Source organism: Pteropus alecto, unplaced genomic scaffold, assembly GCF_000325575.1.
Source record: "Pteropus alecto unplaced genomic scaffold, ASM32557v1 scaffold131, whole genome shotgun sequence".
NCBI classification, from domain to species: domain Eukaryota; kingdom Metazoa; phylum Chordata; class Mammalia; order Chiroptera; family Pteropodidae; genus Pteropus; species Pteropus alecto.
Genome location: NW_006434709.1, coordinates 17,080,132 through 17,106,687, shown reverse-complemented (window position 1 = coordinate 17,106,687; position 26,556 = coordinate 17,080,132). Strand labels below are relative to the sequence as shown.

General features: G+C 35.7%; 1 protein-coding gene and 1 pseudogene across 20 annotated transcripts in view; both read right to left on the bottom strand.

Annotated features, from left to right (window-relative positions):
- The window catches only part of NRXN1 (neurexin 1), a 1,011,597-nt gene that overhangs the window by 66,521 nt on the left and 918,520 nt on the right, over nucleotides 1-26,556 (bottom strand). The window lies entirely within an intron of this gene.
- Nucleotides 9,261-9,379, bottom strand: LOC112478061 (annotated as a pseudogene).

Sequence of the window (26,556 nt, the reverse complement as noted above, 5' to 3'; positions counted from 1 at the left end):
GGGAGGGAGGGAGGGGGAGAGAAGCGTGGCAGGGGTAAGGGGGAGGGGGGGAGAGAGAGAGAGAGATGCTACATACTATAAATGCCACAGAAATTCTATTATATAGTAAACATTCTGAAATTCCAGAGAGGAAGAATGAGATCTAGACCCATGCCCTGTATTGAGTTTCAGATGTCCACCTAAGGAACAAAGTGGGGGATATTGATTTTGTTATTTTGTGACTTTGTACAAACAATTTAATCTGCCTACGCTGGGGTATCCTTGTCTGTGATATAAAGAGATTAAATCGCTTTTGCCAATCAAATGTGTGTAATATGTGACTGCAAGGGAGAGAATAACTCAGTGGTAAGAATATGAGCAGTGAAATCAGACAAATCTGGCTTCGTGACCTAACCTTGAGGCTTAGATCAGCTAGTTAGCACAACCTTTCTAAGTCTCAGGTTCTTCATCCATAAAATGAGAACAGCAGCAAGACATATCTTTGGAAATTTCCCATAAGGTATAAATGAGATAATATATAAAACAGGAAAAAACAAACAAAAAAATGGCACATATTCGATGGTCAGTAAATAGTATCAGTTATCATTAACATGAAGAAGCAGCTGCAGGGCACTATATAATTTCGATTTTATGATTCTACATAATTTATTTTTGACATGGCTCACTCACTACTGGAAGTTATTAGTATTCTATATGTAATGAAGGCCAAAGGTATGTACTATTCTTAGAACTTTTAAAATTATGTATAGATTCATGAAAAGCCTGGGAAAGAGACTATATTTTATTTTGCAATGTGCTAGATTTTGCCTGCACTCTTTGGAAAATGCTAAGCTTTGTTTCAGTTGTCATTTGTATGTGAACTCCAGTTCAATTAAGCCCAAACAATGAAGTCATTAGTGTGCACTGAGTTTAGTCACTTTCATAAATGCTGCATTAATTGCCTTAGAGGTTTTCAACTTCATTTCCAATCTGACAAGCATGACAAATGGAGTTCACAAGCACAACACGCTCCCAGGTACATTCCCAGCAAACTGGCTACAACCTCATCTTTTTTCTTTTACTTAAGAAGGCATACTGGAACACTGTGATTGAGGGTGATGCTATCACAGACAATCTTGAATCTATTCTACTTGTTATTTAAAATATCATCAACAACGAAAACCTTAATTATTCACTTACTTTGGAAGTTAAACCATTATTATCAATACATCACTTAAAACATACTTCATGTCTGATTGGGACATACCAATATGTAACAAATTATGGTATAGAATTCATGGCATGTCTCAGGGAAATGTGCCTGTTATGTGAAAAAATCCAAAGCCTAGTCACCCTGTGAAGAAAATGCATTATGTTCTAGACACCACTACCATGAAAAAATAAAAAGCTCTAGCATCACAAATGTTGGACAGATTGAAAAGATGTTTACTTAATGATATGTTACTTAGATCTAAGCAAAATGATAAATTATCTAGAAACTTAGAAGGTACAGGACATATATGGGTATCATACAAAATCTAGCATTTCTCTGGAACAGCAATTCTTAAAATTTTTAATCTCTGGAACCCTTTTTCTCTCTTATAAAGTATTGAAGATTCCCCAAATCTTCTGTATATATAAATTATATCTATGTATATTTACTCTATTAGAAATTGAAAGTGAGAAAATGTTAAATATCTATTAATTCATTTTAATTAATCCATTACATGTTAACATAAGTAACATACACTTAAAAAAACAGCTAGTTTTAAGAACAAAAATTTTTGAAGAGTATAATATTGTTTTACATTTCTGTAAATATTTTAAATATCAGGTTTAATAGAAGATATCTGGGTGCTGATATCTGTTTCTGCATTCAATCTATTGCAAAATCACATTATTTAGTCTCTGAAAAACTCCACTGTATTCTTGTGAAAAAAATGAGGATTAAAAAAAAGACAAATAAAATCTTGGTATTATTATGAAAATAGTTTTGAGCTCACTACAAAGGTCTTACAAATCTCCCCACCTCCTGCCTCAAGGTTCCCTGGACCATATTTTGAGAATCACTAATCTAAAATTTTTATACTTAGAAACTACATTATTATTTTTTGGTATCTAATTTATATCTATATGCTATTCTTATTTCCCTGTTTGAAAGCTTCCTGCTGGAAAGACCAGGTTTCACAGATTTTAGATCTCATTTATAGCACATGGTAGGTCCACATGGAACCATAGTATAGCATCAACATATGCGATTAACTGATCCATTGATTGAAACTCATGGTACATGAAACTTATAGTACTTTCGGTGACCTTAAACTATGCCCTGCAGTAGCATTTGCACAGTCTATTAATATTCTACTTAACCAGAAGGAGAAGCTAACTGTATCTGAATTATTCCAGATGTAACAACATTGTTTTCCTAGGTAGCACCTTTGAGTTTTGGAAGAGAAATATGAGATGAGAAGCTAGAATTCTAGGGAAGGTATGATTACATTTTTTTTCCTGTAAAAGTGTTCTGGCACATGAGGTGGACAATATTTCGAGCTAATCAATTTGTGTATTTAGTTGTAGTTTCACAATTATGAAGTCATTGAAAGGTAATAACATTGAAAGAAATGTCAGTTTGAATTGATTAAAGGCTAGAATTTCACACTTCTATAAATGGAAGCAAAAAAGCAACAACTATTATTATTTTTATTCTACTTCAAAATCAGATCCTTTGAGAGACACCCACATAGTAACTCAGAAATGAAACAGTTATACGTTTATCGCTGCTGAATCGTTGAAGAGTAGGATGGTTGGAAAAATATATATTAAAGAATAAAACAGTCCTCCTAAATTAAAGGCTTTGTTACATAATAAATATATATTTTTTGACTCTGAAAATGGTCCTATTATCTCCAAATCTTGTGAAACCCAGAGAGAGAGACTTAGTGCCTGCCACTGCCTTAGTAATCAGATAACTGTTTTGACTATTCTGTCATAAAAACAGTATATATTGAAAAAAAAAGGCTCTTCCCTTTAAAATCTGAATAGATAAACAAAATCGCTGCTAGATTGGGAAATAAAAAGAGAGGTCACTCATCCAAGTTAACTTTTCTTTGTCATGAGTCATAGGACAGCCAATATGCTAGTTGTTTTTTGCTTTCAGAGGAGGTCTACATTATTTAAACTCATGGCTGAATCACAAAGCACAAGCTCTTAAGACTTAGTGGCTCGGTAATGGCTCAGTTCTCACAGGTATTTCATTCTAACCTAATTTTGCTCTTGACACATTTAGGTAGAAAAAGAGCCCCAAAGCCTGACTATCCTACCTGTGAATCCTTATAATGGATTGAAGTGTCACTATGCAAGCAAATTTGGGAAGATTTATGAATAATATTAGAACTGTAACACATAAATGTCTGAAACTCTAATAATTCTAATAATTGATAAATGTTAGTTGATGCAATTATGTGTCATTACAATAGTTAACCAAGAAACCCAACTAAATGAAACCAAAAATACCAAAACTAAATTTATAACAACTTAATTTAAAAAAACAAAATTATCATCAATTAAAAATGATACCCAACAGAAGTCAGGTAGAAATTCCTACTACCTGTTCATGTGCAAGTGCAGTGGGCGCTTTGAAACATTGCCAGCAGAATATGGCAGCCAGAATGCATATTATTCAGTTTGAAATTTGAGTAAATATAATTGTATGTTATTTTTAGCTTATGACGGCTAAGATTAATTGTTAATAAGTTGGTAATTAGCCCTCAACTGTATTGTGAAAATCCAAATTCATGGTTGTGTACCACTTGCCTATAAAAGCAAATAAAGGATATATATTTCTGGTTCAGGTTGTAATCTCTCAAGTGGAACCTTGAGGTCTTTGGGTCAAGGATTTGTATTGGAAAATCACTGCTCTAAGGATTGAATCTCCATATTCAAAAGATCAAATAAGTTGGACCTACTAAATGGCAAATGTATTTAAGACTCTGGATACAGCAGTGAACAAGACAACAAGGCCCTGCTCTAGTTAGAAAGTCAGAAAACCAACAACCAAAGAATATACCATTATCAATTCCCTCCCATCAGAAAGCACTAGAAACATGCCTGCAATTGAACACGTTGGGTTTACTAACTGTTGTAGCAAGAAGGAACACACACCATGGGGAACCGTGAAGCATCTCAGTAAGAAGGTGTTAGAAAAGACTTATTAAAGAGTTTGGGCTTATATTAGGTGATTGGGCAGGGTTTAAAAAAGAAGAGCTTTGTTTTGGCTTCGATGATGTCAGGAAGTGGAGGCAGTTCTATGACCGGGCATCACAATAAATCTTATGTATAGCAAGAGCAAACTAGAGTGAGGATAAATCTATTAGTCGATAAGTGGTTATCAATCATTCTAACCAAGAGATAGTTTGATATTTTGTGCGTTTCATGGTGACCTTGATTTTATCAGTTTTTAAACAAAATAATGATGTGATGGTGGTCTCAAGGTGATCTTGTCTCATGTTGGTATGCTGTAAGATTGTTTCTGTCCAACAGGTGAATAACATAGTTTACCTATAAGTTCCAAGCCACCTTCCAATGACACTTTTGCCTCACTATATGGATTAGATCAGTTCCCAGACAACAGGGACCACTCTTCTCAACCATCTAACCAAGCAAGCAACAAATAAATAAAGAAAAACTACAAAATATCAAAGGGTAATAGAACAGGGTAAAAGGGAAAGCCCTTAATATCAGGTGTTTATGGAACGGCTCTTGGAAAAGCTAACATGTGATTACTTGGGTTGGGAGGCAGTGTTCATGTTCTAAGGTTCGAAAGAGCTTGAAGCATTTGACAAACAAAAGAAAATACAGTGTGACCCAAGAAAGATCAGTGAGGAAGAGAGAAGGCAGGAGAGACAGACAGGTGAGAGATGCAGGGAATTGCGACATCACTCTAATAATGTGTGATGGGGAATCAATGGAGGTCTTAAGAGCAGAATAATGACATAATTTTATTCACATATTTATAAAATAATATTGTATGGCCAACAGAGAATGTGTTATGGGAAGTGCAGAATAGATGAGAAGTTGAGATGTGAACTAGAAGATTTTGCAGTCTAGGCAAGAGACGACAGCGGCTTGCCCTAGGGTGGTGGTAGTGAAGATACAGAGGGCATTGTTTTGAAGTCAGTGTTGTGCGACTTACTGATGGGTTAATTTGAAAGTTGAGCAGGGAGGAATGGATGATGATTTTACTAGTTATTGGGCTCTTAATGTCAGTGATAATCTTATTCTTCATATCATCCCTAATTCTTGATTCACAAAGAGCACTGGATATTGAGTGAAAAAAATCTGTGTTGTGATGAATTCTGGCACAAGTAGCAAGCTTCCAAACTGTCCAAACTTATTAACTTACTGCTGAGATCCTCTCTATTGATTTGAGTGTAACTCGGTGGTCGCACGGTACAAAATAACCCAGGATAGAACAACTCACAGGACATTTCAATAAAGGTGATATTGTCATAAATAAATATTAAATGTCTCCTACCTACTTAACACATGCAAAACACAAATAGATTTGGAGAAAAAAAATAAAATAAGTCCAAATAATAAGTAATTACTTATCATAGGAGATAAAAATCCCAGATTATGAGTTCTGTCCTCCAAAACTTTTGATATGCTGTCGACCTTACCTTCTTAACTCAAGTGAATGGTACATTTCTTTATGAAAGGGGTCTTATAATAATTGGCAGTGATGATATTTGCTGCCTGTGTCAACCTCTGAAAGTCACACACCCATCAAATGGCCTTATCTAATTTCCCTCCCTGTACCCAGACAGAACTCTATCCTGAAGAACAATACAACAGCTAGATAATTAAGTGTGAACAATAAACCACAGCTTCTCCAGAATCATACTGGGGCTCCTTCCATTTCTTTCACAAGGGGAGTCCCTCAGGAAGCAGTTATAAGGTATAATATGGGGATACTACTCATTAATGCCTACAGAGGCTCATAGCTGGAGCCCAGATTTTCTTTCCAGTGTGATGACAACTCCAGCAGAAAAGGTTGGGCCTCTTCAGTGTGCTTTCTTATTGTATAATACGATAGTTCAAAATATTATTATGTGTAGGTACGATCAGGTGTGGAGTACAAGCAGGGGGTTTATTTCTCTCTTAACTGATATATTTGAAGCAATATGACCAATAAAAAGACAAAAATGGTCTGTTTAAGAGGTTTGGTTTGGGAACGTCTTTGTAAATCAGTAGAGGAGTAGCTTCAATATCCAGATAATCATGGCGCCTAGTACAATACCAGATTATCTAAAATTATTTACTGCATTCAACACACTTAGACACTTAGGGTTAGAGTATACTTAATTACACTGATGGGAGTTGTTGAAAAAAATACAAACAGATCAGAGATCACATAGTCATGACCTACTTACAGGTATCTTGAGCTATGTAAAATCTTCACAGCTAAGGGAACTACTTCAAGGAAGCGAAGATGGGACATGGTCATCCTAGGACCCAGAGGCAACCTTGCAGGCATGAAAATGGCTCCCTCTGCCAACCATACTCATTTACTCCCATTCAAAAACAACTATTTGATGATACAAACTGACCACAACCTACTCTTCTTTGTGTAAAGCAAAAGGTGAGAGCAAATTTCTAGAAGTTAATAAACGGGTTAGCAGATTTATTTCACTCTGCTCACAGCACTGTGGAAAAATCACCGAAGTGTAAAAAACAGGATTCTGTCACACCAGTGCCTCATATTCAGTGCTGCAGCAGAATGAAATATTGACATATTTAGGTGTAGTTCTCATAATTTCACCCAACTCAAAGGAATGACTGGAACACCCCTAGGTAACATGAAAACACCTGGGGAAGGTAGAGAAAATGATCATTCTTTCCAATCTCTTTCGCGCCTTTGGATTTCTTATAACTAAGGATACACATTTCTCACAGTGATTGAAGAGGGTGGGAACATCTGTCAAATCTGTAAAGTCAAGACATGAAACTCGTTTTTAAAATATCAGTAGAGGAGAACAATAGGAGAAAGGTAACTTGTAATTTCTGCCAGTTAGATATATGTAGGAGTAACTAAGTAAAATGAACACTTAAAAAAAACCCTCTTCCTTGACTTTTTAACAATTCAATTTCTCCATTTTAATAACATTGTCATTTGTAATTATAGGAGTGTTGAAATTTTATTTCCCTTTTCCGAGTCCTAAGTTTGTCTTCTGAGAGAAATTAAAAATTTTCAAATATAATCATGTAAAAATGTGGTAAAGCCTAGTACTTTTAATATTATTTTCAATAATTGATACAATACCTAACAAAAGGGAAGAAAACCTATACGTCAAGTATAGACAGCACTACGCTGGATAGTAAAAATATATACATATATATTTAGAGAGCCTGAGTGCATGTCCCTTGGGTCTCATGACTCTGCCAAAATGATGGGATGATTTCTAGAAATTCAATAATCCTTCCACAAAATATGTACAGAGCACCCAGTGGGCAATGATCTGTGCACAGAGCTGGGAGTGGGGTGGGGATGAGCACGAGGTACAACTAACTATAAATTCGATGCAGAATATGTCATCGTGGATATCATAGTCTAGACGAGGAGAACACATTATTTTCCACCTTATACTAAAATTATTTGTGTATAAGGGTCATGCAAAGTAGAGATAAGTAAAAGTACTCAGAGATGGGAGAAATTAATTTTTACAAGGAAGAATCAAGAAGTGTTTTAAAAGTAGATATAATTGACTTTGCCTGGAAAAGGGGGAAGTCTTTGGGCAGGCACAGAAGGTGGAAGGATATTTCCCTTGAAAAAGACAGCATGAGCAAAGACATGAATAAAAAAGCACAGCGGACCAAAAAATGGTTCTGTTTACCTTAACCAAGGGGGAGACAGTAATTGGAAAGACAGATTGGGGATTTACAGTATGTAGTAAACTAAATAATTACCAGCTAAAGATGTCTACACCCTAATCCCCAGAATTTGTAAATATGTTATCTTCTGTGGCAAAACACACTTTGCAGATGTGATAAAGAATCTTAAACTGAGGAGATTATTTTATATTGTTCAGGTAGGCTCAATGTAATCACAAGAGTCCTTATGAGTGAGAGAGAGAGACAGGAGAGTCAGAGGAGAAGTGATGAGGGAAGCAAAGGTCAGTGATAGAAGGAAGGCGCACGCATACCTTCTAGAAACTACAAAAGGCAAGGGAACAGATTCTCCCCTGTAGCCTCCAGAAGGACTGCAGCCTCACCAACAGATTTTAGACTTCTGACCTCCAGAACAATAAGATAATAAATTTGTGTTGTTTTAATAGGGAGTGGAAATCTTTGAATATACTATGTTATAGCATCAATAATGGTTTGTCTAGCCCATCTTGGTGGTCCCACACTTTTCCTCATTCTTTGATTATAACACTTCTATTGTATTTTTATTTTTTAAAATATTTACTTGTCTATGTCTTCTGAATTATCAAGAAGAAAAAAGTGCTATTAATGAAATAAAGAAAATCCACAAGGAGAAAAAGATCTGAGAGCCAGATGCGAATTCTTTTCTGAACACAGTATATTTGAAATATCTGTTGGTTAGCATGGTGGGTGGAGAGTTAGAAATGGAAATTCATTTCTCCTCCTTAGACATAAAGGTGTATAACTCTCAGAAACAATTACTAAAATTTATTATTATAGCTCATAAAATAGACTCATTGATGTGGCTGTTGACCATTGGGAAAATTTAAGTGGTGTGTATTCATGAGAAGAAAATTATTTATTTACTCAGAATATTTTGACAGGTTGTTAGAAGTGATTTTGCAGTAAGTTTTATTAGAGAAAATGTCATCATTTAAATTAGCTTGCGATTACCCATAAGCAAAGTATAAGGCAACCTACTATAGAATGAATTACAGGGATGAAGAAAAAGATCTAAAGAAAAGTACTATAACCATAAGTTCCTTGGTTTCTGAAATATCTTTAACAGGACATTAATCCTTTGACTACACAAATAATTCTGAGTACCTACTAATGCAAAGCAGAGTTCTTTAAGCATCTTTTACCTAACAGAGCCTTTGCCTTTGAAAAGCTTACTACCTCCTTTAGTGATGTAAAGTTGGGTACTTTCCCAAAACACTACATAATTACAGAGAATTTCTCTTTTTTATTTTATTTTTATTTATTTATTATTTTTTTTAGGCGAGGCAACCCTTGGTTGACCTCACAGATTGCAAGGACCTTGTCAGCTTACAATCCCTTATTTTTTTTACTTTTTACAGTTACAGCACTTGGTCTTCCTAGGTGGTCTCCCATTCAAGTACTAACCAGGCCCAACCCTGCTTAGCTTCCGAGATCAGATGGGATTGAACTTGCTCAGGGTAGGATGGCTGTAGAAGAGAATTTCTCTAAATTACTTTTTCTCCAAGGGCATTAATTTCTAAGTCTCCCAAAAGTATACATGGCCCATCCCTTTCTTACATGTCTGTGGACTGGGAGAACCTGAAGACACTGTGTGCCTGGGAAACTGAGGAAGCTGGAGACTGGGCTACAGAAGAGACTCGACATTGGAAGGAAAAATAGGTAAAGGAAGCTTAAAGCAGAATAACCTTCACCTATTTCAAGTCCTGGGTTGGCCCAGATTACTACCACATTAGGGGTTTTATTGCTGCATTGCTTTTGCAAAAAGACGGCTTGGTCAGCAGAGTGAGATGACCTCTATGAACAGAAATGCCATGATGTTTAGCCATCAAGCAGAAATTTCAGGGGCAACAGGACACTGCAGTCTCCACTCTTTTGTCCCAAAGTGCAAACCACACAGGTCAACCAATTAAGTGAAGGCAGGGCAGGATTCAAACCTTTAGTTACCCTAAACTCTAAAAAGATCATGGTGTGTCCCACCCCAAGCCAGGGCCCAACACTCCAGAGAACTGCTTTCACATGCTATTCTATAAATAGTGCCTCCCAAGTTTAACTGGCTATTATGTGACCAGTGACCTCTGAAGCTGTGTAACAAGAAGGAAGACCACCACCGTATGTAATTTTTACACACACAGGCACGCTTTTTTAAAATTATAAAATATGTGTAATGGATATTCTTTAAAATATATTATTTCCCATCATATATGTATTTGATTGCCTTTTTTTGGAAAATATCAAACTTTTTCCAAAAACATTTTTTTGGAACATCAGTTTTTTGATACCCAAAGCATGTGTGAATTGACACATATCTCTTTAAGTAATTAAAAAGCAAAATGAACCAAAGTTTTCTGAAAACCATTTTAAAACACATTATTCACTTCCTTGCCTTCTTAATCAAAAGACCTTGAACGTAATTTAACCTTTTTTTATAATGACATGAGTTTTATTATTATGAATGATAATTATTCTGTGGTGCTGTGACACAGGGAGACCCTTAGGAATTGTTATAGTATATTGAGCTTCTTGTCTACACATGAAGTGGCCTAGCTGCCTTTTTTGATATATTTTTTTAAATTATGAATCAGCTGTTCATAAATTTTCTCCAGCCTTTCACTGGCACAACGTTGCCTTTTCTTACTACTCTCATTGTAGTCAGTCTACCTGCTTCCATCAATATTAACCAATCAAGCAAGATATTCCCAATGTGTCAAAACTCAGGGAAATTACCTTGCACTGGGGTATTGGACCCATACTTCTCAAACATTTATCATGCTACAGTTCCTTCTGGGGTCTGGTGCAGATTCTGATTCAGTAGTTCTGGAATAGGAACTAAAACTCTGTGTTTCTAACCAGCAGCCAAGTGATGCCCCTGCTACTGGTTCTTGGTATACACTTTGAGTAGCAAGATATTAGATAATCTTGTTTTTTAGGATTGTGTTTAAACTAAAGGTAAAGTAGTTCTGAGGAATGGATTAAAGACTACTCTCCTATAAACAAGTTCTAAAAACTTACAATGTAGACTTTATATTTAGCTCCAAAATGATTTTCCTTACCAATATGCACATTCTCTAACCCTACACCACACAAACCATATCTCACTTCTGTACACTAACATAAAACTTAATTTCTGCCTCTCTTATGGAAGTTATATCCTTATAAATTGTTATTTTTTTAGATGTAAGTCAAATTTTAAACTGGAATAGGAACCAAGTATTACATATCTGTGTATTTCTTAAAACTATACCTTGCTGCAAAATGTTTTTAGTATAAATGTGGAGATTGAAGAATTAATAACTATAAGGTTTTTTTTTTCTCCCATATAATTTCAGATCCTTTATTGTGTGATAAATAATCAGCAAATGAATCAGGAAATGAATCAGGAAGTAATACTTCCTATGCTAGATAAATACTCTGATAAGTAATCAGGAAATTAAGCAATATTCTTATTAAATACATTCATGTCAAGTTCTAGTAAACTGTTGATAAATTTTGTTCTCAGAGTTCCTGCCTCTTTGTGTAATATATATCTTTTCCTAGTTTACCTCCCTGACACTCACACCTAATAGAATACAACACACACAAGCACACATCTGAACATGTATCATCTTCATATTCCTTAATATCCAAAACCTTCTCTGAGGAGTCTGGGGTTAATTTATACTAAAATGTGCATGACTGACTATAGCTTAAAGTGTTATTTCCTATCCCCCGCCCTATCATGGGTTTGAATGTTTTAATAGAAGTCAAACTCCACATGTAATAAATTAAGCCATTAAAAAAGACATTTGGGCTTTTAATTATAAAGCAAAAGACAGATTTCAATAGAGACCCTCTGAGCGCTCCTACATCAAGGTTATGTTAACAGTGAACTTCTGAGTAATTGCTAATCCACAGCTTTCCTACATCTGGGCTATATAAAGTCTCTCCATAATGATAAACTGCTTCCAGTTAGATATGAGGAAACAAATGTGCACAGAAAATCCCCACCAAGAGTTTGAGCTATAGAACCAGTCAAGGCTAGAGCAGGACAAACACAAAAATCAATTTGGCAGCTCATTTGAATCTACATTGTGCTTCTTTCCAAGGGCAGACAGGACTTATCATCTAGTTGGGAAAGAATAAAAGAAAATCTCAATTTCTATTAAACATCTGTGTAATAAAAAGAAATGGAAATTGTCTAACTGGAGATGATTTGAATGTCTAAGTAATAACATCAATGAAAGCAGGCATCATGCTAGCTTTTGAGTTAATATAATTCAATATCCATTTTACTAACTTAATCTTGCAAACCAATCTGCTACTTATCCCACACCTTTAATTAAGTCAGTGCTTACCTCCATGAAATTCTGAATGAAATCAATAACAGTCACTCAGAAGGGAAAGGTGAGGCATAAAATAAGACAGTCAATATAATATAGAGAGATTTATATAAAGCCACTCTATACTAATATATTCCTAAATAATAGAGAATAAGAAGAAAATAACTCTAGATGATATTCCACAGAGTCTACAGATATCTCTCCCAATCACAGGATATCAATATGATGAAACACACAGTAAGGGGGCAAGGATCTGCTTTTTCTAACCCTACAGCTTGTTCACTGTGAAAATGCCTAGAAATCAGCTTAGAAATCTGAGCATACAACTGGCAAGCAAGATACTCTGATGCTACAGATGAGTTCTGGCAGAATGTGCTTCAGACAGCTACAAAATGAAGTTCCTATATTTGCTTTCTTGGTCATTCAGGGGTTGCTCAATTGTGAAAGTCAGACAACAGAATGTTGATTTCAGATAAGATAAGAGTCATAAAATTGTTATTTTCTTCCCACAACAAAACGAGTCAGCACATTTTGCTGAAAAAGAAAGAGATGTACTAGCTTGGCAGTGACTTACAAATCACAGGCCATAGTCATTATAAGCCCAGACTTTTGGCGTCAAAGGGAGCTGGGTTTGAGCTCTAGACCAAGAAGGTATGGCCAAGTTATTTAACAGCTCTAATTTCAGTGCCCTCATCACAAACTGTAGGTGGTAATATCTACCTCATAGAGAGGTTAGAAGATAAGTGAAATAATATTTATGGGCTGTTTAGCAAAATGGCCACTCAATAAATAGTATTTATCATCATTTCCATGGAAGGCAATCATATTCAAGCATAAATTTTATGGTCTCTTTCACCTTTTCTGAAAATTAAAGAGGATGAATTGAATACATGCTAAAATTATCTAATCACCAGAGGCTTAAATATGTACAGCACTTAGAGGATACTATAAAAGAGTAAGCTATTATCACAGAGGGATGTAGAATGTATCAGTAAGATGGACTCTGCAGCCATATTAACTGCATTCATGTCCTTATTCTACCTCTGACCAGCTGTGTGCTTCTGACAAGTCACTGAACTCTCTGCCTCGGTTTCCTCATCTATAAAGTGAAGATAATAATAGTGACATTTACATACTGGATTGTTGTGAAAATTAAATAAGTTTCTAGATGAAAATAAGATATTGACACATACTAAGATCTATTTAAGTATTGATGTATAATCTTTTTTCTTTATAGTACATACCTTAAACACACCTTAAAGTGATCTCTAATAATTTTAGCTTCATAGTGTCCAGGACTTTTTGTACTACTGTCCCATTGAGCGTAGAAAGGACCTGTGACTAGCTTCTAATATAAAATGGCAAATGTGCCACACTTATAAAGACTTGGCCTTAGGAGACTGGAGTGAGAGATTCTTGCTGGCCTTGAAGAATCAAACGCTGTGATGCTAACTGCTTATGGAGAGGGTCACATGGCAGGGAACTGCAGGTGGCCTCTAGGAGCTGAGGGCCTCAGTCCCACATTCACAAGGAACTGAATTCTGCCGATAACCACGTAAGTTTGGAAGAAGATGCTAAGATCCAGAAAAAGCGCAGCCAAGCCGTTACCGTGATTGTATTCTTGTTAGAGACTGAGCAGCGTTAAAACTATGCCTAGATTCCTGATCCACAGAAATGCTGAGATAATAAATGTGTGTTGTTTTAAACCTCTAAGTGTGTTGTAATTTATTACATAGTGATAGAAAAGCAATATACATATCTCCATGTGAAATTCAGAGAACAGAATGGGAAGATGTAGAAAAGTTTCCTTTTTCACTACCCTGGTATCACTTTTCTGATGTTTGATTGTACTAAACAACTTGGGTCCAGTGTTAGTTCCAGGCTGAACAGGTTTGGCCTGACCAAATCCATTGCATAGTCTGTTTCTGTAAAATACACTGAGGACAGAAAGGTCTAACTTTAGTCTCTATTTCCCCTCTAGACTTTATTTTAGTTTCTGGCCTTCATGAATGGCAAGGGTATTAGGATGTGAGTCCCAGGTCTGGTTGTGATCTAGGCTCGTGGTTAGGAATAGGATCCTGGATTTAGAATGTTATATTAGTGTAGTCGGGCACTGGCGCCTAAAATATGTAAACATCAGCTTATTGTATCACTCATGTGTGGCTGAATGCCACTATTGTACTCTGATCTGTGTGGAGCCATGCAGTCCCCTGGAGAGCAGAAGGGAAGCACAAGAAGAGGAGTGGAAGAAGTAATCACAATACTGCGCCCTCCTGCCCCGCCCCCCACAATAGACTGCACTTCCCACAACAGAACTACAGAACAATAAAGTTGGTGCCTGCCGTTTCATTCTCATGTTGGCCTCTTGTGCATTCTTCCAACTGGGCATCTCACCATCGAACCTTCCCTTCTTGATCAGCTTGGTGTTGACATAGGATGTCTGCAATACTTGCTCTTCCAGCTTCAGATTCTTGTTCAGGACTTTTAGCAAAATGGTTGAAATATTTGTTTTTTAACATAAAAGTTTAGTAGGTTTTGCTAACAAAGTTTACCCTGCAGATTACTTGTTTTCTGACTAGTTCCTATCCTTCTTCCCTCATTTATCTGCTCCTCTTTGTCTGCCAATCTAGAGATGTAAACTAGGAGTTAAGAGATTTGTGTATCGGCTCCGGTTTGGTTGTATGTCTAAAGATGATATGGATGAATTAGCTTAATTGTATGTTCCATTGATCTCAAAGGTTTGGAGTGAAAGAACAGATGAATAATAAATTAAAATAAAGTTCTGGGGAAAAGTTACAAGGGCAGATAAATAAAAGGCAGAGATACTACAAAATAGTCTAGAAAGCTCAAAGGAATCTAGGCTAACATTTAAAAAGCCTCAGTTCTTTATAGTAACAAACTATTTCACATTGCCCATTCAAAAGGATGAACTTGCTTAGGATTTAGTTTGGACCAAGAGATTCATGGAATCTGAAAACTGAAAAGTAAGTTAGTTTTTCTCTCTTTGTCAACTCCTATGTAATAATAGTGGCTTTCTAAATTGTTTACGGTTCTGAGGCTTAGTGGAAGAGAGTACTCTGATTAATTGTTCATCAGTATCCACTATGGGCACAGGAGGGGCTAGTGGCAGGAGTGGTCTTTAGGCCACACATCTTATCCTAATTCCAATCCAACCCTTTTAATTTATTCATGAGAGTACAGAGGCATGGGGAAGAGAAATAGTTTGTTAATATTATACCACTAGTTGTTTCAACTTTGGAAGATAATCACGGAAGGCGATTTGTGCATTTGCTTATTCCTGTTAAGCATCAATATCCAAAATGCCCAACATGAATTTCCGCTACTTAAAAGTCATTTTATTTCTCAAGTTTGTGATGTCTCCATTACATTTTGCTGGTGTGAGAAAGTGTCTAATTTTGTCAATGTAATATTTATCCTCGATCCTTGTAATATCCATTCATCCTGATTCGATGTTGATAAAATCTGTTGACAACCTCTGTGAAACTGCAAAGCAGTTATTCAAAACTAGTTTACTAAATGTTCAATATAAATGGGCACATAGGCCATCTCTGAAAACTGATGATCTATATTGCTTCACATGTTTAACTCAATTTTGTTAAAGTCAATTGTTTTAAATTATTTAGTTTTTATATCTTTGTTTTAAAATTTATCAACCATAGCATAGCAATCTTTCAGGATCACATATGAAACAGATAATATTTCCAATAGTCCCTGATGATCTATAAGAAATGTTGAGCAATTCTATAAGGCACTACTAGACATAAAAAAGAACATGCACTTTTATGTTATTCCAGATAAAATATCAAAAATGGAATGTTTTGCTTCCCCTTGACTTAACAGATGCCATTTCATTTAAAAATATTTCTTGATAAAATCTAGTTGGAGATATAGAGATGTATAATTTCAACACAATGTAATAAGTATCATTTTGAGGCATAAAATATATAGAAGTATGAAAAGATATGGTGAATTTGATGAAAAGGGAGTAGAGCATTGCTGGAGTAAGAAGTTTTGTTTGTGGGGTAGTGGAAGGAGAGAAAAGAAGATGGAGAAGAGAGAGGCAGAGGCTTGGGCAGAGCGTGTGTTGGAGTTCTTTTTAAGGAACCCAGGCAGCGTAAACCTTTCAAGCAGGGCAGTAATAGGGTCAGATAAGCATTTTAGATAAACCCTTGGGCATGAGGAAAGATTTGTGCTTCATGACACTTTTAATTGTAATACGATATTTATTGCACTCCATAAGCTTTTGTCATTCTACATTTATTAATCTCTCAAAACTCATAACATAAATGTGAAAGTTAAGTCATATATGCAAAACGATGTGGAAGAATCTTTGATATTCTCTAGTGGTGATTTATGCGAGATTTTTTTTTGGATAGGTAGACTATTTTTCTGTTTAGAGGTTGCTGTAGTTTTCTTGAGTCTTTTCATTATTTTCAGTTTAGGCTATTTGGCATATTAAAACCTCGTGGCTTGTAAAAGTGAGATTTTAATATTAAATCTTAGATTATTCATTTAAATTTTTTTCTCTGCAAAGTCACAGAATTATTTAGAGTCTTCTCTTCTTTACCCTCCCTTCTCAACTTCTTTTGCCTCTCAAATCTACAATCTGAAGACAGGTGGTTAACAATCACTAGTTTGTAATAATGTAGCTAATCTGACATTAATTATAGTCCAGGCAGAGAATGTTAGGTACATTCTACTCCCAAATACCATGGCAGATTATTCATATCCATTTCTTACTAAACATATCTAGATAAAGTACAAATTAATAACCCAGAATTCTTCATGAAAGTCAAAGGGAGGTAAAAGCTATTGTTTAGCCATGTTTAGCACATTGCTAAAGTGCTGAAAATATTTTCTGAATTTCACAGATCCACAGCTTGAAAAGATGATTTTTTAAACATGGTATCATGAAGCCACCACAGTTTAGAAAACAGTGGAACAGCTTGTTGTCCTATACGGCCAGGTAAAAATACCAAAAGAATAATAAACACTTCATGGAACTAATCTTTATTGTTAGTTCACTACAGAATATGCTTAATTTATTTAATATTCTTGCTACAAAGAATACAAATAATAAAGAAATTACCAACCAATAAATCATGTTCTTATCAAGTACCAGACAAAATAATCCTTATAACTATCCACTGTGAAAAGATACTAGAAAACTGGCAGGAAGGAACCAGAATTTTATACACTGAAATGCTATGCCTAACAAAATACTATGAGGAGCAGAAGAGATGATTTTAATAAAAGAGACAGATTTTTCTAAAAGTGTTAGATCTTGATTCCTAATACCTGAGAAGGTGGGAATAAGCTTCACCTCTGAAATGGCTCAATCTTCCTTTTTTTTTTTTTACCAGTCCACTGCTTTTCTTCAGGCCATTAATAGGATTGCCTACCTGGACAACAGTGAGAATCTACTCACTGGTATTCAATGCCATCAGATTTCATACTATTGAAGTTACCATCCATTCTTTAACAGTATTATCTTTCAAACCCCAGAGCAAATATCTTCACATTACTGCTAAAAACAAAACAACAGTAAAAACCACACTCTTCCAGAGCTTCCTATTATCTAGAGGATTAAAGTTTAACCTCTTTTGTGGGGTATCCAATATTCTCTAAACATCTGCTCTATATTACTCCCATCCTGCATTCTAATTTCTATGTGTCTGCACAAAATTGTACAGCTCTTTAAAATACTGTGCATGTTAACAACCACAGCCCTTGGCTTATGCTGAAGCTTTTGCTTAGGATGGTTTTCCCCTAATTCTTCACTTGAAGAGAACTTATTGCCCATCCAATGCTAGTATTTAACACAGCCTGACTTGTTAGTTTTATTGGAATCTATTTTGTACTGTACAGAGCTTCTTGAAAGTATTACTACTAGCACCTGTGCTATTGAAATAACAAACTAAATATATGTTGAGTGAAACTGTAATCACACCTTTGCTGTCTTTTTGCCTCATCAGTGACTAGCATTGTTCTTACACATAATGGATCCTCAGTGGGTGCTGATGCACATGAAACTTCCTCCGTCTGTCCTCTTTCTCTCTGACATCCACTCTCTCCATTCTTAGCTCTCACATTCAATCAGTAGCCAAGTCTAGTTGTTCAGCAATGTTCCCATTACCTATACCACAGTTTCACTTGGATTCTCATTATTTCTTTCTTGAATTATTCAATTGTCTCTTTAGAAATCACTCAGCTTCCAGTTTCTGACTTCTTAGATCATTTTACGACCAGCTGGTGGAGTCATTTTCCCAAAGCACAGCTCTGATAATTCCATTCCCTGGCCTGAAAAAAATATCAATGGCTCTCTAATACCTGCTAAAGAAGTCTAAACCCCTTAACAGGTTCTCTATCATCTGCCCAGCATGTGCCTTTGCAAACTTTTGTCGTATGTCCGTTTCCCTTTATACATTCCATGTACTACCCTAACCCTGTTCTTTGCCATTCCCTGAAATTTTATAGATTTCTCTCCCTTGATTTCCTAGTTCCTCTTTTCTGCATCTCTACTTGTTGATATGCCCACTTTTCATGAAACAGATAAAATGCCCTCTGCTATACTTAAGTACTTTAATACCTAATCTAGGACATTTTTGCTCATAGAGCTTATATATTGTATCATTAAAAATGCACAAATGGCACTAATACTAATGCCATTCCTTTGTTATTTGTACACAAAATTATATCTACCCTTGATTAAAAACTCTCTGCAGGGATAAATCATATTTTATTTATCTTTATTTCTGGGGTTGGGCCTTATACAGTGTAGATAATAAATATTTAATAAAAGTTTATTAAATTTGTTGGATAAGACAAAATCTCTTTATAATCAGAACTGTTTAATGATGGAATTGGTTACTTTGAGAACTAAAAATGTTTGGGGAGACTCTAGATGATCATCTATGAAGAATAATGAAAGAAATTTCTATACTAAGTAGGTAATGGAACTATGTGATCTTCAAGGCCCCTTATACCTGTAAGTTTCTGTGCTATCAAGGGAACAAAACAGTAATTTACTTTAAATATGAAATAAAAATGAAACTAAAGAAGAGGGTCATGGGAATCCCTGATTTACAGCTGGTATGTCAGAAACACAGGAGACAAACTGGATTTGTGATTGGTATCTGACAGAGGGCGAGCAGTCTTGTGGGACTGAGCTCTTTAACTTGTGGGATTTGATGCTAACTCTGAGTAGATAGTGTAAGAACTGAATTGAATTGAAGAACATCCAGTTTGTGTTTGCAGAAAATTGGAGAATTGCTTGGTGTGAAAAAAATCACACATTTGGTGTCATAAGTGAAGTGCTATAGTGAGAGCATAGTAGAGAGAAGAAACGCGGGAGTTTTCTATTTTGACTTTCCAGCAACTAACTTTGTCCTTTATGAAACAGATGCTGAACTTAGGAAGCATATTGAGGATCTGAAGAAAGAGTTCACTTATCTGCTTTAAAATTTATATAACCATTAGCAGGAGAATAGAAAAGATCATTCATACATGAAGACACTTGTTCTGTGCATTATGTTTTCCAAAGGTATCTAGACAACCCCCAAATAAGATAAGCAATGATTTAAATAGCATTGACCAAACATGAGGTTTCTTAAGTGACTTGAGATAGGATGGCATATATGCTAATCGACAGTCATTGGAGGGGAGAGGAAACTTTCTACTTCAGAATTGGAGTTTTCTTTCTGGTCTGCTAACTATACAAAGAAAACAAGATTATTCAATACGTTTCCTGTTAGAAGCAACCAGATTATATTGTAGAAGCCATGTCACTAGAAGGTGTGTATATGGTTGGGAGGAGGGTGTTACCAATTTTAATTATAAAGTTCTCCAGTGAATAGAGAAAATCTTTATAATCAACTAATGACATGAAATATTTCTACAAGCTAGCAAATGACTGAGTCAGAAAGCTTAGGATGATCTCAATAATCCTGCAGGTACCAACAAATTCAATTAGTAAGTAAGAGTCTAGCTGACAGTCTCAGAGAATTTTTAGTCTTTAAACAGTATTAATGACAATAGCCAAATATGTTTGGCCTCTAACTCATGTGCAGACTTTTCATGAGTTCAGAGAAGTCACCATGGCCCAGAGAACTACCATAGTTCCTTTGTCATAAATGGAACTTTGGTGACTTTGACAAAATCTCTGAAGTCATTGAGCACAGGTAGTTTTCACTAAAGAAATGAGATCGAGAAGAATCACTAGTATTACACTAAAAAAAAATTAAAGATGGAAAGAACCATAGAGATCATAAAATGACCCCCCCCTTTTTTAAAATAAGACATATCAAGTACAGAGGTAATTTGTGACAAAGGTCTCCTGACTCCTAACCCTCTGCTGTTTCTTCTGCAATATCTGTCTCCATGCAGAACTACCTTTTTATTTTTTTGCTTTCACAGATCTCAGAATCAGCAAACCAGTTCTAAAAAGAAGTGAATTTTTGTTTGTAATAGAGAGTCTTTAGATTTTTAATTTAAAGTCGTTATCAGGCTAGGATCGAGTTCAAATTCTCCAGTTCTCTAATGCACTCAATCATATGAGGACTAGAGCCATGGTAATGCAGAGCCTCAAAGCATAAAAATACCTTGTTTGAAATTTATTTGCTGGAAGAGAATACTCCACCTTAATTTTAATGAATTTCAGAGCAGATACAAGCTGTCCTTGGTGGCTTTCATATGATTTATTTTCACTGACTTCTTCCTTTAGAAAAGCAAAAATGCTTTCAGGAATTTAATGCCGGCACGGAGAAAATTGCTATTGTGTACAATTAGCATATTTACTAAGGTTTGTCATTACTTTGGGTAATTAAAATTGTACAAAGAGAGAGACATATCCAATTCAAGAACATTATACAGTACAGTAACACAAATATAATGGTCACCTGACAATTATTAAAATGCACCAAATTCTTCTTTATAGTAGAAGTATTCACCAGAGTAGCTTCTGAATGAGATCACTGCAGTGCTTTCTATTTAAATGTTTTCCTGCACAGAAAATTATAATTACATTTGCATAACTACTATAATCAATCTAGAATTATGGCTCAAATTTTTATTCTCCAAATCATTATTTTTTGTAAGACATCAGGAGATCTGAGGCATAATCTGGATTTGCGAACCATTATTTTAATTTGTAATGGGATTAAATATATTTTTGTACCTTCTTTACATGCATTAGTCATTCTAGGGACATAGGAGGCAATACAACTATATTGTGCAATTTGTTTACTTCTATCTTGAAAAATAATTTTAACTTACCAAATCCATTTTGTCCAAAAAACAAAACAAAACAAGCAGGCATGTTAAAAAATCATTCAAAATCACAAAAGGAGAACACCAAATGATATTTGAATGGAATAGACTTCCAATGAGGAGTCAAGCATTCATCTCTACATTCAGATGCCCTGTACTTACTGAGATTAGTTGGGATGGCCGAGCTAATTTCTGTCCCATCTTGGAAATAACTGGCTACCAAAAGCCAAAGATTTCTTTTGAACGTCTTTATATTTGATGAATTCAACAGGCTTCCTTGGGATCTGACATTACAGCCATATCTATTTTTAAAATCCAAGTCAGATCTGATGAAAACAATAAGCAGACCTAAAAATATTAATCTGCAATTGGCTTTTTTGAGCCATGGACTGGGAAGATATCTCTATGAGAACTTCCTACTAGCTCCTTCTTCTGACCAATGTGCTCATAATGTAACACTCTCAAAGAAACCGTCTATGTGTTTCTCATCTCAGGAGGGCAGAGACCAGGTGCTGCAGCAGGCTAGGGCATGAGGTATTCTAAAATCCAGTTTGCCTCTGGTCCTGCTGCACAGTGTATTTGGTTACCAGGCTCAGCTTCTCGAGGGAATGACATCTCCAAGGGCCAGGCCAGCACAAAATAAATTCTCAGTAGCACAGACAATGTATATTTCTCCAAAGGCACAACATGAAGTCACTACAGAAAGAAGCCTTTAAAGCTTTTCTCCAGCATGGAATTTCAAAATCATTTCTAAGTGAAAAGATGTTAAACCTAACTCAATCATTTCAAACTTTTCTATTTTGGAAGGTAAGAGCTTTGCTAAAAATTGCAAGAGGAACTGTTTTAATGACCAATTAATTCAGATTGGCGGACACACAGGAATAAACATGTTCAGTGAGTAACAGCAAGGGACACATGGATATCCAAAGGATTATATACTGACTTTAGGACAGGAATTGAGATAAACTGAGGACAAACATTAAATCAGCAGTGGAATTATACCATTACTTAACTGTGTACGCGAGTATTTGTTTATAACCACAGATAATGTCTACCTAAAAAAAAAAAATGAAGCCCAGCAGGACACTAGACTTGTATTTACATAGTTTTATAAAAATAAGTTCTTATGTCATTACTTAGAAGCTAGCCAAATTGTTAGACTTAGAAAGTATGGAGAGTTATAGGTGTAGACTCATCCTTTTTGGAAAGTGTGTAAATCCAAAATAATGACCGTTTCTTTAAATAGGGTGGAGATATTTATTCTAAAGAAGTGATTTTATTGGCTTCATAAGCCAATGAAATCATTTCTTTAAAAGATTAAAGATTCCCTTAAGAATAATCTTTTTCTGACCCCTTGAATTGTTGTTCTGGTACCCGGATTTATATAATTCTGTTTTAAAAATACTTACTTGGGTTAAAACCTTCAATTAATACTTGAATTTATTAAAGGCCTCATGTATGGGAGAACTTACAACATCTATTATGAATACTGAAACGTGCGTACTACTGTTTCCATTTAGAATCTTTAGCACCCAGGAAACACTGGACTGAACGGTCTTTAAGGTTTCTTCTGGTACCAAATAGCAACAACAAAAGTTCAATGAATGATTAAGCACCGATTTCCACAAATTTCTAAATGCAGGTGCAGAATAAATGAAAAACATTGCTTAACCCTGAGTGAGATAGAACAAACCCACTGGAAGGAGAGATTACATCATCTGTACACTAGTTTTGGTGAATGCCTCCCAATGAAGGGATAAAGAGTCGTGTAATGGTGCAATGGCAGAGCAGGGTAGGTAAATTAGAAAGGGTTATGTGACTTTACATCTTTAGCAGGAATTTAGAAAGAAAAGAACCAATATGGATAAGCTAGGAGGAGGGTGATCTAGGGATGGCAAAAGGAAAATACTAAAACCCTAGCATTTTAGGAATGGCAAAAACATGTGTCTAGACTAAAGAGCTTGTGTTTAGAAAAAGAAACAAAAATAAGAAAGAAAAACGGTCAGATGAGAGTTACAGCAGAACGTAGATGGTGGCGTAGTATTAATGGGAATATTCAGATTTAATAAGAAGGTGTGGTTTGTTTATCAAGAGTAACACACTAAAAATGCTATTTGAAGAATAATAGTTACCAAAGCATCTAAACTTTATAATGATAACAACAACAACAACGACAATAATAATAATGGCTAACACTTACTATGTGCTTACTATGAATTCTAAGGACTTTATATACTCAGGATTTCTCAACATTGGCACAAAGTTGCCATTTTGGAGTGGATAATTATTTGTTGTGGAGGGCTGTACTGTGCATTGTAGGATGTTTAGCAGCATCCTTGACCTCTACCTATTAGATGCCAGTAACAACACCTAGACCCCACCCCACCCCACCCCACTCTACCTCCACATATACACAAGTTGTGACAATCAAAAATACCTCTAGGCATTGCCAAATATACTCTAAGGGTGACATCTCTGTAGTTGAGAGCTACTGACTTGTTCTTAAAAATAAGTTAAAGTCAAATTTCATTATTTTTTTTTCAATAACTATTTCTTTATTGATTAGATCCACAATGTTAAATAACTTGACCAATGTCACATGGTTAATAAGCAAGCAGTAAAGCTTGTTGTCGGGTCTCTGCCCTGGGTCCTGGCTCAGAGCTCTTAAAACCCTTGTAATTTCTTAAGTGAAAACCGTCCTAGTAACATCTTTTGTTCTAATATTTGGTCTTTGACCCTTGTTCCCTACGAAGAGCTCTTAATCTCTTAGAATTTCCTGGGTGATAGCCATGAGTTTTGTTCTACTGAGGTAACACTTGGTGGGCCACTGGATGGAAGCTGGTTACCAGAAAGACCAAACCATGATTAGAAACTTGGAATTTTCAGTCCCATTTCCAATTCTCAGAGAAGGGAGAGGGGCTAGAAATGGACTTAATGATCAATCATGCTTGTGTGATGAAGCCTTCACAAAAATCCCGTAAGTATGGGATTCTGAGAGTTTCCAGGTTGGTGAGCTGGGAGGAGGACCCTCCCACACCTTGTTCTATGTATGTCTCTTCATCTGGCTGTTCATTTGTGTCTTTTACTATACCTTTTAATAAACTGGTAAACATAAGTATTTCCCTGAGTTCTGTGAGCTGCTCTAGCAAATTATGGAATCTAAGGGGGAGTGGGTAATGGGAACCTCCAAGTTGTACCCAAATTGAAGTGGAGTTTTGGATAATCTGGGGACCTACTACTTGTGGTTGGCATCTGAAGGGAGGTAGCAGTCTTCTGGGATTGTGTCCTTAACACATGGGATGTGATGCTATCTGCAGGTGAACAGTGTCAGATTGAGTTAAACTGTAGACTAGTCAGCTGATGTCACAGACTTGTTTGGTATTGAAAAAAACACACAGGAAGAAGACAGGTTTTTGGGTTTTGTTTGTTTGTTTGTTTGTTTGTTTGTTTTTTAATACTAGGCAGTATCTCCCTAGTTGAGAACTACTGATTTATTCTCAACAAAATGAGTTAGGAACTAAATTTCATTAATGTTTTTTCATTAACTATCTTTTTATAGATGAGGCACAGTAATGTTAAGTAACTTGCCCAATGTCACACAGATAATAAATAAGCAGTAAGCCTGTCTGTGAACTCCAGCCACTTGATTCTAGAGCCTGGATTTTTACCTACTACTGTCTATCACTTTCCCATACTCTTTCTAGGCCAGAATCTAGCATAAAGTCCTATTAAAAAAAAACTGAAAAAAATAACCCAATGTAATAGTCCTCATTTTAACTGAAATATTAAGAAATGACTAGACTTCTTTATTTTAGGTAATGATTTCATAGCTGATGCAGCCAAGACTCCTGTCTCTTGTTTTGCAATTTATCCAGTGTCTGACTTTCCAGTCTAATGCTATTTTGGTGATATGTTCTACATGTTAAAGAGATTTTGTTGGAGCTGACCTTAAATTGACATCAGGACAGCTATTATCTGTGCCTGTCTCTTTGTTTCTTCTAGACTTTGGCTATATAGGGAGAATAAAGGCCCTTGCTTTTTTGGCATCTATTTTAAAAAATACAATTATTAGAGCTTATTGTATACCTTCCAAGTGTCCCTAGATTGTACAATATGCTTAATTGTCCTAGCAAGAGGGGTCAATCTACCTGCTCACCCTTTGATCAAAGCTGCTCCATTTTATTTTGAGAGAGTGGGGGAAAGAATGCTAGGAGGGAAAAAGGATCTGCCTTTTCTTTGATGTGGAAGTTTTTCAATCATATAGTAAGAACTCCTCTAAGCCTGCAAACTTTAGGCAGGCAGGAGACTGTGGCTGAAGTAAGGAGAAAGAAATAGGAATAACTTAAAGATGATAATAAATGGTCAAAGGCTCCTCTCTGCAGAAAAGGGATTGCTGCTAAAGGAAAAAGCTCTAGGCCAGGTAGGCGGGTGCCTGACCCTATGTGTGTGAACTTTGTTCTTCCATCTGTATAATATTTATGAAAGATCCTTTTTAATGATAAGGTTCCATGCATCGGTAATAATAAACAAAAGATAAAGAAGGATTGACAGGATTCATTTGTTATTTTAAACCATTAAAAATCATAGAAAAGGCAGCCCCTGAGAGACAGAAAGAGAATCACAGATTGTTACGGCCCAAAGCACACTGATTGTCCAAAACATGTTTTTAATCCCAGAAAATTCTGTGAAACCTCAGACTTGGTCAGAAACATGGTGGAGTGAGAGATGTCCCAAGATCTCTCTCCTTGAAACAACAATGCACTGAACATATAAAACTCAACAAAAAACACCCTACCTGCACACCAGCACATCTGAGAGTGAGATCGCGCATAAGAGCTACCATGGTTTTAAGAGAAAATAAACTTGTGATGTATTTTTCATTTATCTTTTTCTTTTTAAAAAAAAAAAAACCCTCAGATTTAAGACTTTGCTCTCTTATGTGTAAAATGAAGTAACACAATCTCTCTTGAAGAATTTTATAAGACTTAGACTAAAATCGCACATAATACAAGCACTCAAATACATGTTGGTTAATGGATGCCAAAAG